Source organism: Helianthus annuus, chromosome 11 (genome assembly GCF_002127325.2).
Source record: "Helianthus annuus cultivar XRQ/B chromosome 11, HanXRQr2.0-SUNRISE, whole genome shotgun sequence".
NCBI lineage: Eukaryota > Viridiplantae > Streptophyta > Magnoliopsida > Asterales > Asteraceae > Helianthus > Helianthus annuus.
In genome coordinates, this window is record NC_035443.2 from 129,306,174 (window position 1) to 129,319,354 (window position 13,181).

The 13,181-nt window shown below is 37.8% G+C and overlaps 1 long non-coding RNA gene across 1 annotated transcript; it reads left to right on the top strand.

The window, feature by feature from the left end:
- The first annotated feature begins 5,351 nt into the window (after nt 1-5,351).
- Nucleotides 5,352-7,495, top strand: LOC118484281. Its single transcript, XR_004873175.1, has 3 exons — nt 5,352-5,659; nt 6,883-6,938; nt 7,401-7,495. It is a non-coding gene; the product is annotated as an uncharacterized LOC118484281 (long non-coding RNA).
- The last annotated feature ends 5,686 nt before the right edge of the window (nt 7,496-13,181 follow it).

The window sequence follows — 13,181 nt, forward strand, 5'->3', positions numbered from 1 at the left end:
AATTGTTAAACATTTGTTTTAGAGCTAGGTTTTCAATTTTGAACTTAAATCGTCAAATTTCTTACAAATGGTTTGAGATTTTTTTCAGACGGAAAAGCCAGATTACGATCCCGATAGCTGAGACTAAGGGGGAGTCTGAAGACAAGCTCAGAGCAAGGGGGAGTGTGCATTCAAAGAGCCATATATCTATCATGGAGGAGCTTGTAACAGGTGTCGATCCTAGTAGCTGAAAGCACGGAAGCTTAAAGCAAGGGGGAGCCTGAGTTGAACGACAGGGGGAGCAGATAGAGCTGTTAGAATAAAATGAAGAGTCTATGGTGCTGATGATGTCAACACTTCATGAAGACTCAGAGAGAGACAAAAAACTACGAGATTGACTGCAGCAATATCCAAGGGGGAGTCTGTGAGTGCATATGTATATCGCTTATGTCAATCACGTATCGTAGCTTGAACAGATGAAACAAGACTGGTGCTGAATAGAGCTAAGTATGAAGATCATGTGTGAAAAGGCAGCTTCGTACGAAGGGCATCATGGCTTCGTACAAAGGGACTTTGATTTTGTTGTAATTAAAGGTTCTAGCTTCATACGAAGGCACCACATGGCTTCGTACGAAGGCATCTGGTCTATATATAGGAGCTTAGGTCTTGTTCATTTGTATCTTTTTGGTATTCTTGAGGCGAATCACTGCCCGTTTGTTTTCGTGGATCTTTTGTTGTCATATATAAATAGAAAACAAGTTATAATTACATCTGTGTGTTCTCATCCATACACGTGATTGGATTCCGCACATATCACGTGTTCGTACGCATTCAACGGTTGAAGATTCGATCCTCAGAGCGAATTTACAGTCTGTACCACTACTGTATTCATCAGAAGACGCTACACTCCCCATTTACCACCCGATCCCTCCTTCACTTACTTACTGGACCATCACATTTCACTTTGAGTAGTACTGCTCAGCCAGTCGAGCACCTACCACCATATCCTTTTATTGGATCCTTTCCTGCTACTATTCCATCGACTCTTGGTTCTTATCAAGACCCGTTTACTGCAGGGCCATCATACGTTCCACACAGTCATCCTATGACTGAGTATCCTCCTGTTGATCCACTTTCCACTGTCGGAGATTTGTCTCATCCTCCACTACTAATGCACAGTATTGTCTCCTACCCCTCACCCTACTTTGCTGATTCACTTGTTCCGCCACCCCCGGGCATGAGCCCATCAGACCCATACCACCCGATTCACATGCCACTTACCAACACCGAGTACAGAGTCACGTCCACTGAGATACAGCTCGGTATTTTGTTTAGACGTTTTCATGAGCTTAGTGCTCTGGTTTCTACTCTTCGAGCATCTTAGAGTGCTCCATCATCATCATCTCAGCCACCATTACCCACATCGTCACCTCCATCACTACCACCACTACCGATATGTCCTCCGCCATCATCTTCATCAGTACCTTCACTTCCACCACCTCAAGTTACTCCTTCATCCCATTAGGAGCGCATCCACGCTCTTGAGGAGGAGATCGCGTAGATCTCAACTCAGTTATTTGCCGATAATAATTCGAACTGGTCCACTTTTGGCCGATAATAGTCCACCGTTAAAAATAGCTTAACGAAGTTAAGTTTTTTCCGAATTACAAACCGATGTTTTAGTGATTTTGATCAGAACGAAGACATGAATCGATTTATGTAAAACTTACCTCGAAACGGTGCTCCAAACGACTTGATTTTTGTTAATTGAAAGTTTAAACACCCAAATTGAAGCACCGTTTTCGTCTTTTGGAGTAGTATTTTGAGGTAAGTTTTACATCATTCAACTCGTATCGTCGTTCTAATCAAAAGCTCTAAAACATCAGTTTGTAATAAGAAAAAAAAAACTGAACTCCGTTAAACTATTTTTAACGCAGACTATTATCGGCCAAAAGTAGACCAGTTCAGATTATTATTGGCAAATAATTGAGTTGTAATTATAATCGGTCAATTTGAGAAAATTAGGATTATTTAAATTCAATTTGCATTAAATAAGTTATCTTCTTGACTTGAATATATTCGTAAAATTTATATGCCTACCGAATTCAAGGATGATTTGACAACTTGTAAGTTGACTCCAAACTAAAAGACATAACATGACATATGAAATCTATAATAACTAAATAAATAAACGATTTCATAAAAAAAAAAAAAAAACTCAAATTGAAACAAAGAAATCGTCAGATTATTAGTATGTTAATTTGGTTATGTTACGTATGAGTAATTTAGACATTTAGCATAAAATCACTGAATAAGATTTAGTGGTCGTTCTAATCAAAAACTCTAAACCATTATACAAAATGATTAAAAAAAAAACTTGGTTTATAGTATAGAAATTGTTGGTAATTGGATGCTCGATAATCGATTAATTAACGTTTCTATTGAGCTACGATTTAAAGAGTTGCTTTTGACAAAAAAGAAAAAAAAGATTTTTAATGTATTTGGTACAGTAACTTGTATGTTTTTGGGTGTGCTTTTTTTTGGCTTTGTATGTTTGGATTGTAGCTCCTTGCTAATTTAATAAGATTTATGTTGGCTGTTAAAAAAAAAAATATATTAGTTCAAGAAACGCGGCTTTTAAATTGAGGAAATTAAATATGAAGTTTAGAAATTGCGGAAATCAATTTTTAGAGAAATGTTTCATTGAATAATTATTTGAGAAATAATTACGGTTCAATTGTATTTATATAGGGAGACAACCAATGGGATTATGGTATTTATAGTTTGATTGTTAAATAATATTAGCTTTATCTATAATATCTTAGTAAGAGAACTGAGTTTTTTTTTATTATTTTCGTAATTTTGCCATAGGTACAAATGTTGAAGCACAATGTACAAATGAAGTAAGCCATTTTAGAGGGGGGAAACTTGGACATTGTCCAAAGTTTTAAGATACTTTAAGGGTATTTTAGTGATTTTTGGCACAACATGCCCTAATTATGGCCTCATCAATTCACACTTATATCAGAGCACAGGTTTAAGATGCCTAAGAGTCTAAACGTTCCGTTCATTTACAATAGTTGCTTCAGATTCCCTTCACTCTAAGGGGGGACGGAGTCATAACGGGAGGGGAATCAGGGAGTGGGGTTGCCGCACGGGGACTTTTCCCTTCGGTGACATACAATCGATGAATGGTGAGGGACTTGATCGGTGAGTATTCACCGAATGTTTGAAGAGGAGAGAGGTGGGAGAGTGAGGGAATTAATGGTGGGTCCCAACCCCTTCCAACCAATCACAAATTTATCTTCTTTAAAGAAAAAATTTGTTTACCACTCTATGTGTTTGACCGTTGCCAGTGATTGAGTGCAAAATGGGGACTTGATATGACATGATATTATTGGCTAGAGAATAACTCAAACACTCTAATAGTGATTGACGACTCCCTCCACCCCAATCAATTCAAGCCATTGAATGCCATAATTAACCATCTTGAATGCTAGAATCAACCATTGTTGCTTCAATTTCTCTTCACTGGTATCGATTCTTATCATTTTGATGTTATAAAGGAGAGTGAGTTATTAGAGCTTCATCTTTACTTCTATTTGTTTCAGATGGTTTGCGTTCTTGGACACCCACAATCTCAGGTACTATCATAATCACTTAAATCAAACTCGAAGTTGTACAATTTTGGGGTTTTTGGTTCTTCAATTAGGTTTATGTGGGTTGCATATTGCTAATTATAATCTGATTTTTGTTGGATTACTCCTGATGATGTTCGACACCGAGAAGAAACCGGGACGACGTGGGAAAAAAAAAACAAATCAGGTATGCCTTCTGGCTCAAAACATTCGAATTAGACAAATATTAAAATAACACTACTCTATACTTGCTTGTATATTAAAACAGAGTTGAAATTTGATAATCTCGCATATACTTAGTTTAATCAGTTCTGCAAATGTATTTTAAACCTTGTGAAGTTGTGATAGAATTATAAAGTCTTTAAAAGTTATTTTTATGTTTTATAAATTTTAAAACATTTTTGGTTAATGAATTAACTATCTAATTCAGATACCTTTTACAAGTACAAATAAAAAACATGTTACATAAATTAAATCACGCTACTTGTAAAAAGTGTATTTATATTACATGTTGTTAACCCTATCTAAAAAAATTATTATCATAGGAATATTTAAAGTCTTTGTTATTAAACATAAATAACTAAAAAAAGTCACAAAAGTAGATGATTCACTACAGTGCAGGAATTGTTCTGATGAGTCACAAAAGTCATGGGGGTGGGGGTGGACGACTCAGAAGTGAGAGAAGTTGCTAACTTGTTAAAATCCGGAGTAGGAACTCTCCCTTTTGTGTACTTGCGGCTGCCTATAGGTGCCGATAAGAAGAGAATCAAGTTTTGGGAACCCGTCAGCAAGAGATTCCAATCTAAGCTTAATGCTTGGAAGGCCAAAATGCTAAGTTTTGCGGGACATGTCACCCTCGCAAAAGCAGTTTTGGACATTTTGCCATCGTTTTGGGAATATTTAGAGCTCCCAAAGCGGTCCTAAAGTTGCCAGAGGGGATGCGGAGGTCGTTTGTATGGGGAAAGGTGGGGCAAAGGAATAAAATGGTTTGGGTTAAATGGTGCAAAATGACGAAACCAATGTAACAAGGCCGAATTGGGATCGGCGACTTGGAAAGCTTCAACTTAGCCCTCCTAACTAAGTGGCGGTGGCGCATAAAAGAAGACCCAGAGCAGTTGTGGGCACAAGTTATTGCCGCCATTAGTGGTCCTAATAAAGGGCTGAAACTCATTCAAGTTAAGCAATCGGTGCCGGGGTGGTGGAAAGATATAGCAAATTGTCACACCGCAACCGATGACGGAATCATCGGGGCGCAACACTGAGCGAAACACATTGTCCAGAAGTTTCCATAACAACTATATTTACCAAATATTTAAAGCAACATGTCCCATACCATGTCATATAAGATAATACAATTATTACAGAAAAGATTTAGTCAAATTGTTCTGTTCCGACAACTCAGATTTTTTGTGACAACTCGTAACTTTGAGATAAAGGCCCATCTATTTCTCTTTTATAAATCAAATCTTACAGTTATTTGATGGATTAATTATATGCTCATTAAAATTCTAGTGCGTCAACGAATATTTGAAACCAAATCTTTATCGTATTATACCGATCCGAACCGTTTGAACCAAATCATATATCTCGCTTGCCAACCCAACCTACTCACGCAACCCGAAACCTTAGAGGGTCAAAAGATAGCATGGATACTGTACACGACATTGTTGATGCATTGTGTGTATAAATATATTTATATTATAATAATAATAGTAATAATTAAATAAATCAACATAATACTTAGTCATAATTATTGGTTACAAATTTGAAGATTTAGTTTTGGCTGTGGAACGTACTGTTCGAAACCCAAACCCCCCAGCCCACCCAGCCTGATCTCGGCCCACACATTCGAATTCCTTCACCGACTCTTCTTGTTCAGCGATTATTTTGCATGGTTTGCATATATATATATACACACATAATGATCTCTACCTCTACGCAAACCCTACCTGCCGCCTCACCTGAACCGCTCCTCCTCGCCCGAAACACTACGTCGAACCAACCACTACCTTCTTCTCCGGCGAGTTCACCGGCGAACACCGGTAAGATTTCTCTCTCTCTCTCGTCCGTAGATTTAGTAATAGACTTGTTGCGGTTTCGGTTTCGAGACGTGGTTCGTGATCACGGTTAGATTTTTCATGTGTTTGTGTGTATGTGGTGCTATATATATGTGTCTATATGAAACTGTGTGGAACTATAGATACATGGTTATATATATAAACAACAAAGGGTTGGAAGATTATGAAACTAATGTACAGAATGCTATGCTTATAGGTATATATATTCATGCGAACATGTTTAATGAATGTAGATCTGCATGTATGTGCGTAAATATGTAAGCGTAGTATGAACGGGCACTGTTACACTTAACCGGTGGTAGAATTCGTGAAGGTGCTAGGTTGGATGTGGTATGTACGAACTTGCCGAATTAATGATATGTAAGAATTGTTGGTTCGGCCCCGTTTTAAAGCCATAAGAAAGCCCGTAGTTGGATCCGTGCAACCTGTGTTAATGGTGATCATGAAACCAAGATGTAGGATTAACATGATGACTTTGATAATATAATACATCTGGCGTATACTAGTCGATTGCTTAATATAATACATCTGGTACATACTGAATCGACTGCTCAAGATTTAATAATAATTGTATTGAATGATAGATAAATGATTTCCTAAGATGTGATTGGACCGAACCCTTTATCTTTCTTGTGATGTCATGCTATAAAAGGACCAAACAAGGGGTCCAATGGGGGGACGGCTACATGTGGTAAAAGAGTGTCATCTCATTTAAAAAAAATTGCTTTAATGTCACACACACCAAAGAATTAATTAATGACTTGCACATGGATACTGTTGTGTTTTTTTTTGATGGCCTTGTTTTTATGGTCAAATCATATGTGAGCCTTAGAATTCGGTCCAGTAAGAGGGAAGTAAGTGGCCGGACATTAGAAACCATGTAATGTACTTTAAATTGATTTAGGATAATAATAGGAATGTGCATGTGACTATTGAGGTGGTGCTAATCATTTAGTGGACCGATCAGGGGCCCAATGGGCGGCCTGGTTATTTCTAATGTTGATGAAAAAGGAACTAAACATCAACTATGTAATGCTATAATGTATGTGTAAATTGCTTATCATGACCAACTGTTACTATTGTATGAGGAGGTGTATGTTACTTGGGTTATATGTGACGTCTTCTGTGCTACATGACTAGATGTAATACTTGTGTGCGAACCTGACTAGATGTAATAACTATTATAGGACGCGATTGATCAAAAGTTATTTTAGCAAGTAGACTATCTGCCGAGCAAATCAATGTGAGTTCACTGTACTTTTCTCAAGCATGCGTCCCGGTGGTTTGGGACAACTGGTAAACATTTGGAAGGGAAACATTGGGTAAATAACTTAATCGGTTTTGGTTATTGCCTGGAGGGCAATGGGGGTGATTAGTTGATAGCGCTATTAGGTGGGAAACCTCACACCGGGCCGTAAGGACGGGCGTGAACTAATTATCTGGGTATGGCTATGGTTGTTAGAGGCACACTCCTCGGATACATATGGGCACTCTCCCTAGGGTATCTAACGAAGGCAACATAGCAATCGGTCGTTAAGGGGTAACCACTCCCCGGATACACATGGGCACACTCCCTAGGGTATCTAACATGAGCAACATCGTAACACAACATTGAATCGCATTAACATATATCTGGTAACACAACACGTTAACGAAACCTTGAACTCACCAGCGTAGTCTGACACACTTGTCTACATGCTTGTAGGTAATTATTGAAGGAGCTTGGGAGCTTGCCGTCTGATGCTGCTGGAGTGGTTATGGTCATGATAAACATTTACATTGACTTGGTTTCGATACATTTATACATTTAAACTTTTATGCTTCCGCTCAGTACACTGGTTTTGGTTTGATTTTCAAACGATACATTTCTTTCAATTGGGTATTTCAATACATTATAACTTGTGTTTGATATGGTTGGTGGCTCTTTGTTGGATCGTTGCACTTCCAATAGGGATATGCCCTAGGTGGTTATTTGGGGGTGTGACATTTTTATTACAGACAAATGTTTGTTGTTGACCTAGGTCTTTCCTAGCCTCGATTTCACAGCAAAGTAAGCAAATAAGCATCCTAGGCACCTGTCACATACGTTAAAGTAAAAGTCAATACACATAGTGTAAAGGTGAGCATGTCACGGCCCCCGACCCGGTTTGACCCGTTTCAGGAGCCGCGGGACAGAAATCCCGTGATATTTATTTATGTGATGTTTAGCAGCGGAATTCTTTAACATCAGGATCGTTATAAAGCTAAAAACTTTTCCCGATTATTTTATTTCACAATTCGGGCTAAAACCCCGATAATTTACAATAATAAGATTTTTCTGATAAATCTTTATTTCAAAACATATTTCTTTATTTTATACTGAGCCACTATCTTAAGCTTGAAATGCTCCCCGACACTTTTCCTGAATTAAAGTAGATCACCTGAAACATGTTTGAAAAAGGTTTTGTCAGCGGGAAAATACTGAGTGAATCATTCATTTTACTAAAACGACACAATTGTTATAATTCACAATGTTAAGATCTTTTACATATGTTTCTGATATCAACCAACTACCCACAGTATTTGTCACTCGACCGGATCTGTGACAGTGGTCATATCACCATTGGCTGCCCCAATGAATGACGTATCACTTAATTTTAGGTTCGCCCACCTAATTGTGATAAAAACAGTAGTAATGTGCACAATACCCCACATACTGGCTGTAATTTGGTGATTACATCAACTTAATCACTGTAATTATAATTTTGAAAATAATTTGGAGTATTGTAAAACATTTGATAAAAAGAGAATGACTCACATTGCAGATTTAACACGAACAGAATATGATTTAGCTTGGTTAACCTAATTTCAATAATAATGCACACAAAACTGGGTTAGTGATCAATACAGCAGTCACGATAACTCACGAAATCAAATTCTCACAATGAACGACAAAGTGCAATACTTAAACATTCATCGATTTAACGACGAACGACAAAGTATAACCCAATGTGGGCGGCACTTAAACATTCTTTGGATATATTGATTTCGGAAAATGAATCGTAATAGCGATCGAGTAATTACCCTGTTTTGCGGCAGCAATTCGAAAGCAGTGTGTGTTTAATTGTGATATTACTGATCTATCTCGACGTACACAGAGTGTATTAACGTCGTTTCAACTTCTAAAGGCTACTGCCAATGTCTGCTATTTATAGTGAAATTTGGGACTCCCTTACGGACCGTATGGCTTTTCCCTTTACGGTCCGTAAAGGGTGCAGTCTATATACCTATGCTAGTTGGTTTCGGGACTAGCTTGCATGAATCACCAAAAATTTGAATTTCAATCTGTACAACGCGATTTTAAGATAATTATCAACTAGGGTTTACCCCCCTGAGTTTTAGGGGCCCTGATCCTGATTCCGATTGTTCCGAAAATTTTAGGGTTAGTGCGGAATTATTTGGGTGTCTCAATTAGGGTTTCCTTATTGACTAATTATCATTCTAATTATAAATTTTAATGAGAGTTGTTACATCCTCCCCACCTTAAGAAAAATCTCGTCCTCGAGATTTATTGAAATAGATGAGGGTATTTCCGCTTCATTTCTGACTCCAGTTCCCAAGTATATTCTGGTCCTCTCTTTGAATTCCATTTGACTTTCCCCAGTACTAGTCGCTTGTGTTTGAGAAACTTGATTTTCTTATCTTCTATTTGTAAGGGTTTCTCTATGAATTTTAGCTTTTCATTTACCTCCACATCTTGAAGAGGTACTACCAGGGATTCGTCTGATAGACATTTCTTAAGATTGGATACATGAAATACATCATGTACTCCAGCTAGTTCTTCTGGTAGTTGTAAGCGATAAGCATCTGGTCCGATTCGTTGAATCACTGGGAATGGTCCAACATATCTTGGACTCAGTTTTCCTTTCTTACCAAATCGTACTACTCCTTTCCAAGGAGATACTTTCAAAAGTACTTTGTCTCCTATCTGGAATTCGAGTGGCTTGCGGTGATTGTCTGCATAGCTCTTCTGGCGATCTCGAGCCGTCTTTAGTCTTTCCTTGATTTGTGTTATCTTATCAGTGGTTTCTTGCACGATTTCTAGACCTGATAATTGACTTTCTCCTATTTCTGCCCAACATACTAGAGTTCTGCACTTGCGTCCATACAGTGCTTCGAATGGAGCGGCTTCAATGCTTGAGTGATAACTATTATTATATGAGAATTCGATTAATGGTAAATGGTTATCCCAATTACCACCAAAGTCAATTACACATGCTCGGAGCATGTCTTCTAGAGTTTGGATCGTCCTTTCACTTTGTCCGTCTGTTTGTGGATGATATGCAGTACTTAAATTGAGTCGGGTTCCCATTGATTCTTGGAAACTTGTCCAGAAACGGGAAGTGAAACGACTATCTCTATCCGATACAATGGAGAGTGGAACTCCATGTAAGGATACTATTTCATCTACGTACAACTTGGCTAACCTTTCCATGCTAAAGGTTTCCTTCATTGGTAGAAAATGAGCGGATTTGGTTAATCGGTCTACGATCACCCAAATGGCATCATTACCTTTTCTGGTTTTAGGTAACTTAGTAATAAAGTCCATTGTTATGAGTTCCCATTTCCATACAGGCATTTCTAATTGTTGTAGCAGACCTGAAGGTTTCTGATGTTCGGCTTTAACTTGTGAACAAGTTAGACACTTAGATACGTATTCGGCTATATCCTTCTTCATTCCTATCCACCAGAAACTTTTTCTTAAATCTTGGTACATCTTATTGTTTCCTGGATGTACAGTATACCTAGATTTATGAGCTTCGTCTAAAATCTTTGACCTTAAATTTCCCTGTTTAGGTACCCAAATTCTGCTTTTGTGGAATTTCCAAATTCCATCATTTCCTTGTTCCAATTCTTTTAGGTAACCTTTCATTCCTTCGGCATCATCCTTGATTGCCGTTTCATGAATTTCTTTCAATTGTTCCATTAAATCTACTTGTAGATTTATTCTAAGGGCACGGACTCGCCTTTGCTTCTCATGACACTTACGACTTAAGGCGTCTGCGACTACGTTTGCCTTTCCTTCGTGATATTGAATATCACAGTCGTAATCACTCAGGATTTCCATCCATCTTCTTTGCCTCATGTTTAACTCTTTTTGCCCAAATATATACCTTAAACTCTTATGATCTGTATAAATAGTAAACTTACTTCCATACAGATAATGTATCCATATCTTAAGGGCAAAAACTATAGCTCCTAATTCTAAATCATGAGTCGTATAGTTTTCTTCGTGCTTTTTCAATTGTCTGGAAGCATACGCAATTACCTTCTTGCGTTGCATCAACACACATCCGTATCCTAATTTTGAAGCATCACAATATACCTCAAAATCTTCTGTTCCTTCTGGTAAGGCTAAGATTGGAGCATTGGTTAATTTCTGCTTTAAGATTCGGAAGGCCTCTTCTTGTTTAGGTCCCCACTCAAACTTAGTGGCTTTACAGGTTAGCTTAGTTAATGGTATAGCTATCTTGGAAAAATCCTTAATAAACCGTCTATAATATCCAGCTAATCCTATAAAACTTCTAATTTCCATTGCAGTTTGCGGAACCTTCCAATTGGTAATTGCTTCTATCTTAGCAGGATCTACGTGAATACCTTCGTGATTCACCATGTGTCCTAAGAATTGCACTTCTTGTAGCCAAAATTCACACTTCGAGAATTTAGCGTACAACTTTTCTTTTCTTAACAAAGTTAAGAGTGCATGCAAGTGCTGACAATGTTCGACCTGACTTTTTGAATAAATAAGTATATCGTCTATGAAAACAATTACAAATTTATCCAAATATGGTTTACAGATCCTGTTCATCATGTCCATAAATGCTGCAGGTGCATTAGTTAATCCAAAGGGTATGACTGTAAACTCATAATGTCCATACCTAGTTCTAAAAGCAGTTTTAGGTATGTCTTCTTCTTGAACCTTTAATTGATGATATCCGGAGCGCAAGTCTATCTTAGAAAAATATTTAGCGCCTTGTAATTGATCAAAAAGATCATCAATCCTAGGTAATGGGTATCGATTCTTAATTGTAACCTTATTCAACTCTCTATAATCAATACACATTCTCATCGACCCATCTTTCTTTTTCACAAACAACACTGGTGCACCCCAAGGGGATGAACTCGGTTGTATAAATCCTTTGCTTAGTAATTCATCTAATTGCTTTTTCAATTCTAACATTTCGGTAGGAGCTAATCGATAGGGTGCCTTGACTATCGGTGTAGTTCCTGGAATTAGATGAATCCTAAATTCTACCTCCCTATCTGGTGGTAACCCAGGTAAATCTTTCGGAAATACATCTGGGTATTCTGAGACCACAGGAATTTCCTTAAGTTCTTTTCCTTTAGTACGAATGATTACTGAAATCATATATACTATTCCTTGTTTCCGTTCATAATTAGCAACTTTCATTACTGATATGAACTTCAGCGGCTTTCGAGGTTTATCTCCTGTAATCATAATTACTTTCCCAGTAGGTGATTGAATTTCTATAGAGTTTCTATCACAAATGATTTGAGCATGGTTGGCTATTAACCAATCCATTCCTAACACCACATCAAATTCAGCTAATTTCATAGGCAATAGGTTTGCAACAAATTTATGACCTGAGAGTTCTATTTCTACTTTTTGCAAAACCTGATTGATTTTTACTGAATTCCCATCTGCAGTTTCGACTGTAAAAATCTGCCTAACGGTAGTTAAGGGTAACTTAAGAGCCTGACAGAATGAAGTATTTATAAAACTTTGGTTTGCACCAGAGTCAAATAATACTTTTGCATAAACGTTGTGAACTAGAAACGTACCGGCGATGACATCCGGAATGAGCTCTGCTTCTTGAGTGGTTAGCTGGAATGCTCTGGCATTCTTCTTAGTAGCTCCTTCGGTCGCTTTGGGTTTGTTGTCTACTGGGTTGGCTAACTTAGGACATTCTGTTTTGAAATGTCCGGCTTCTCCACAATTGTAACAAATTATGGATTTCTTCCTACAGTTTTCTTCACGATATCCTATCGTTTTGCAAAAATTGCAAAGTTTGTTACATTTTCCAAAATGATTCTTTTTGCAAATTTTGCAGAATGGCAAAGTTAAGGATTGCCCTGTTCCTCTTTTCTTGAAATTCCTACTATTACCCACTCTAAATCCTTGGGTAATTTTCTGAGCTAGTTCCTTCTTCCTATCTTCATCTCTTGTACGTATCAGTTCATCAGTTAGGGTGTTAGCTAATTCTACTGCATCGTCAATAGTGCGAGGTCTCGCAGCCTTAACGATATTGCGAATTTCGCTAATTAATCCCCAAATATAGCGAGAAATGAGTACCGGTTCTGGCGAAGCCAGGTTAGGTACCACTCTAGCATATTCGAAGAATGTCGAAGTATAACCACGACAATCCACACCTAACATCCGATGAGTTAGGAACTTATTTGCCATTTGTTCCTTTTCATACTCAGG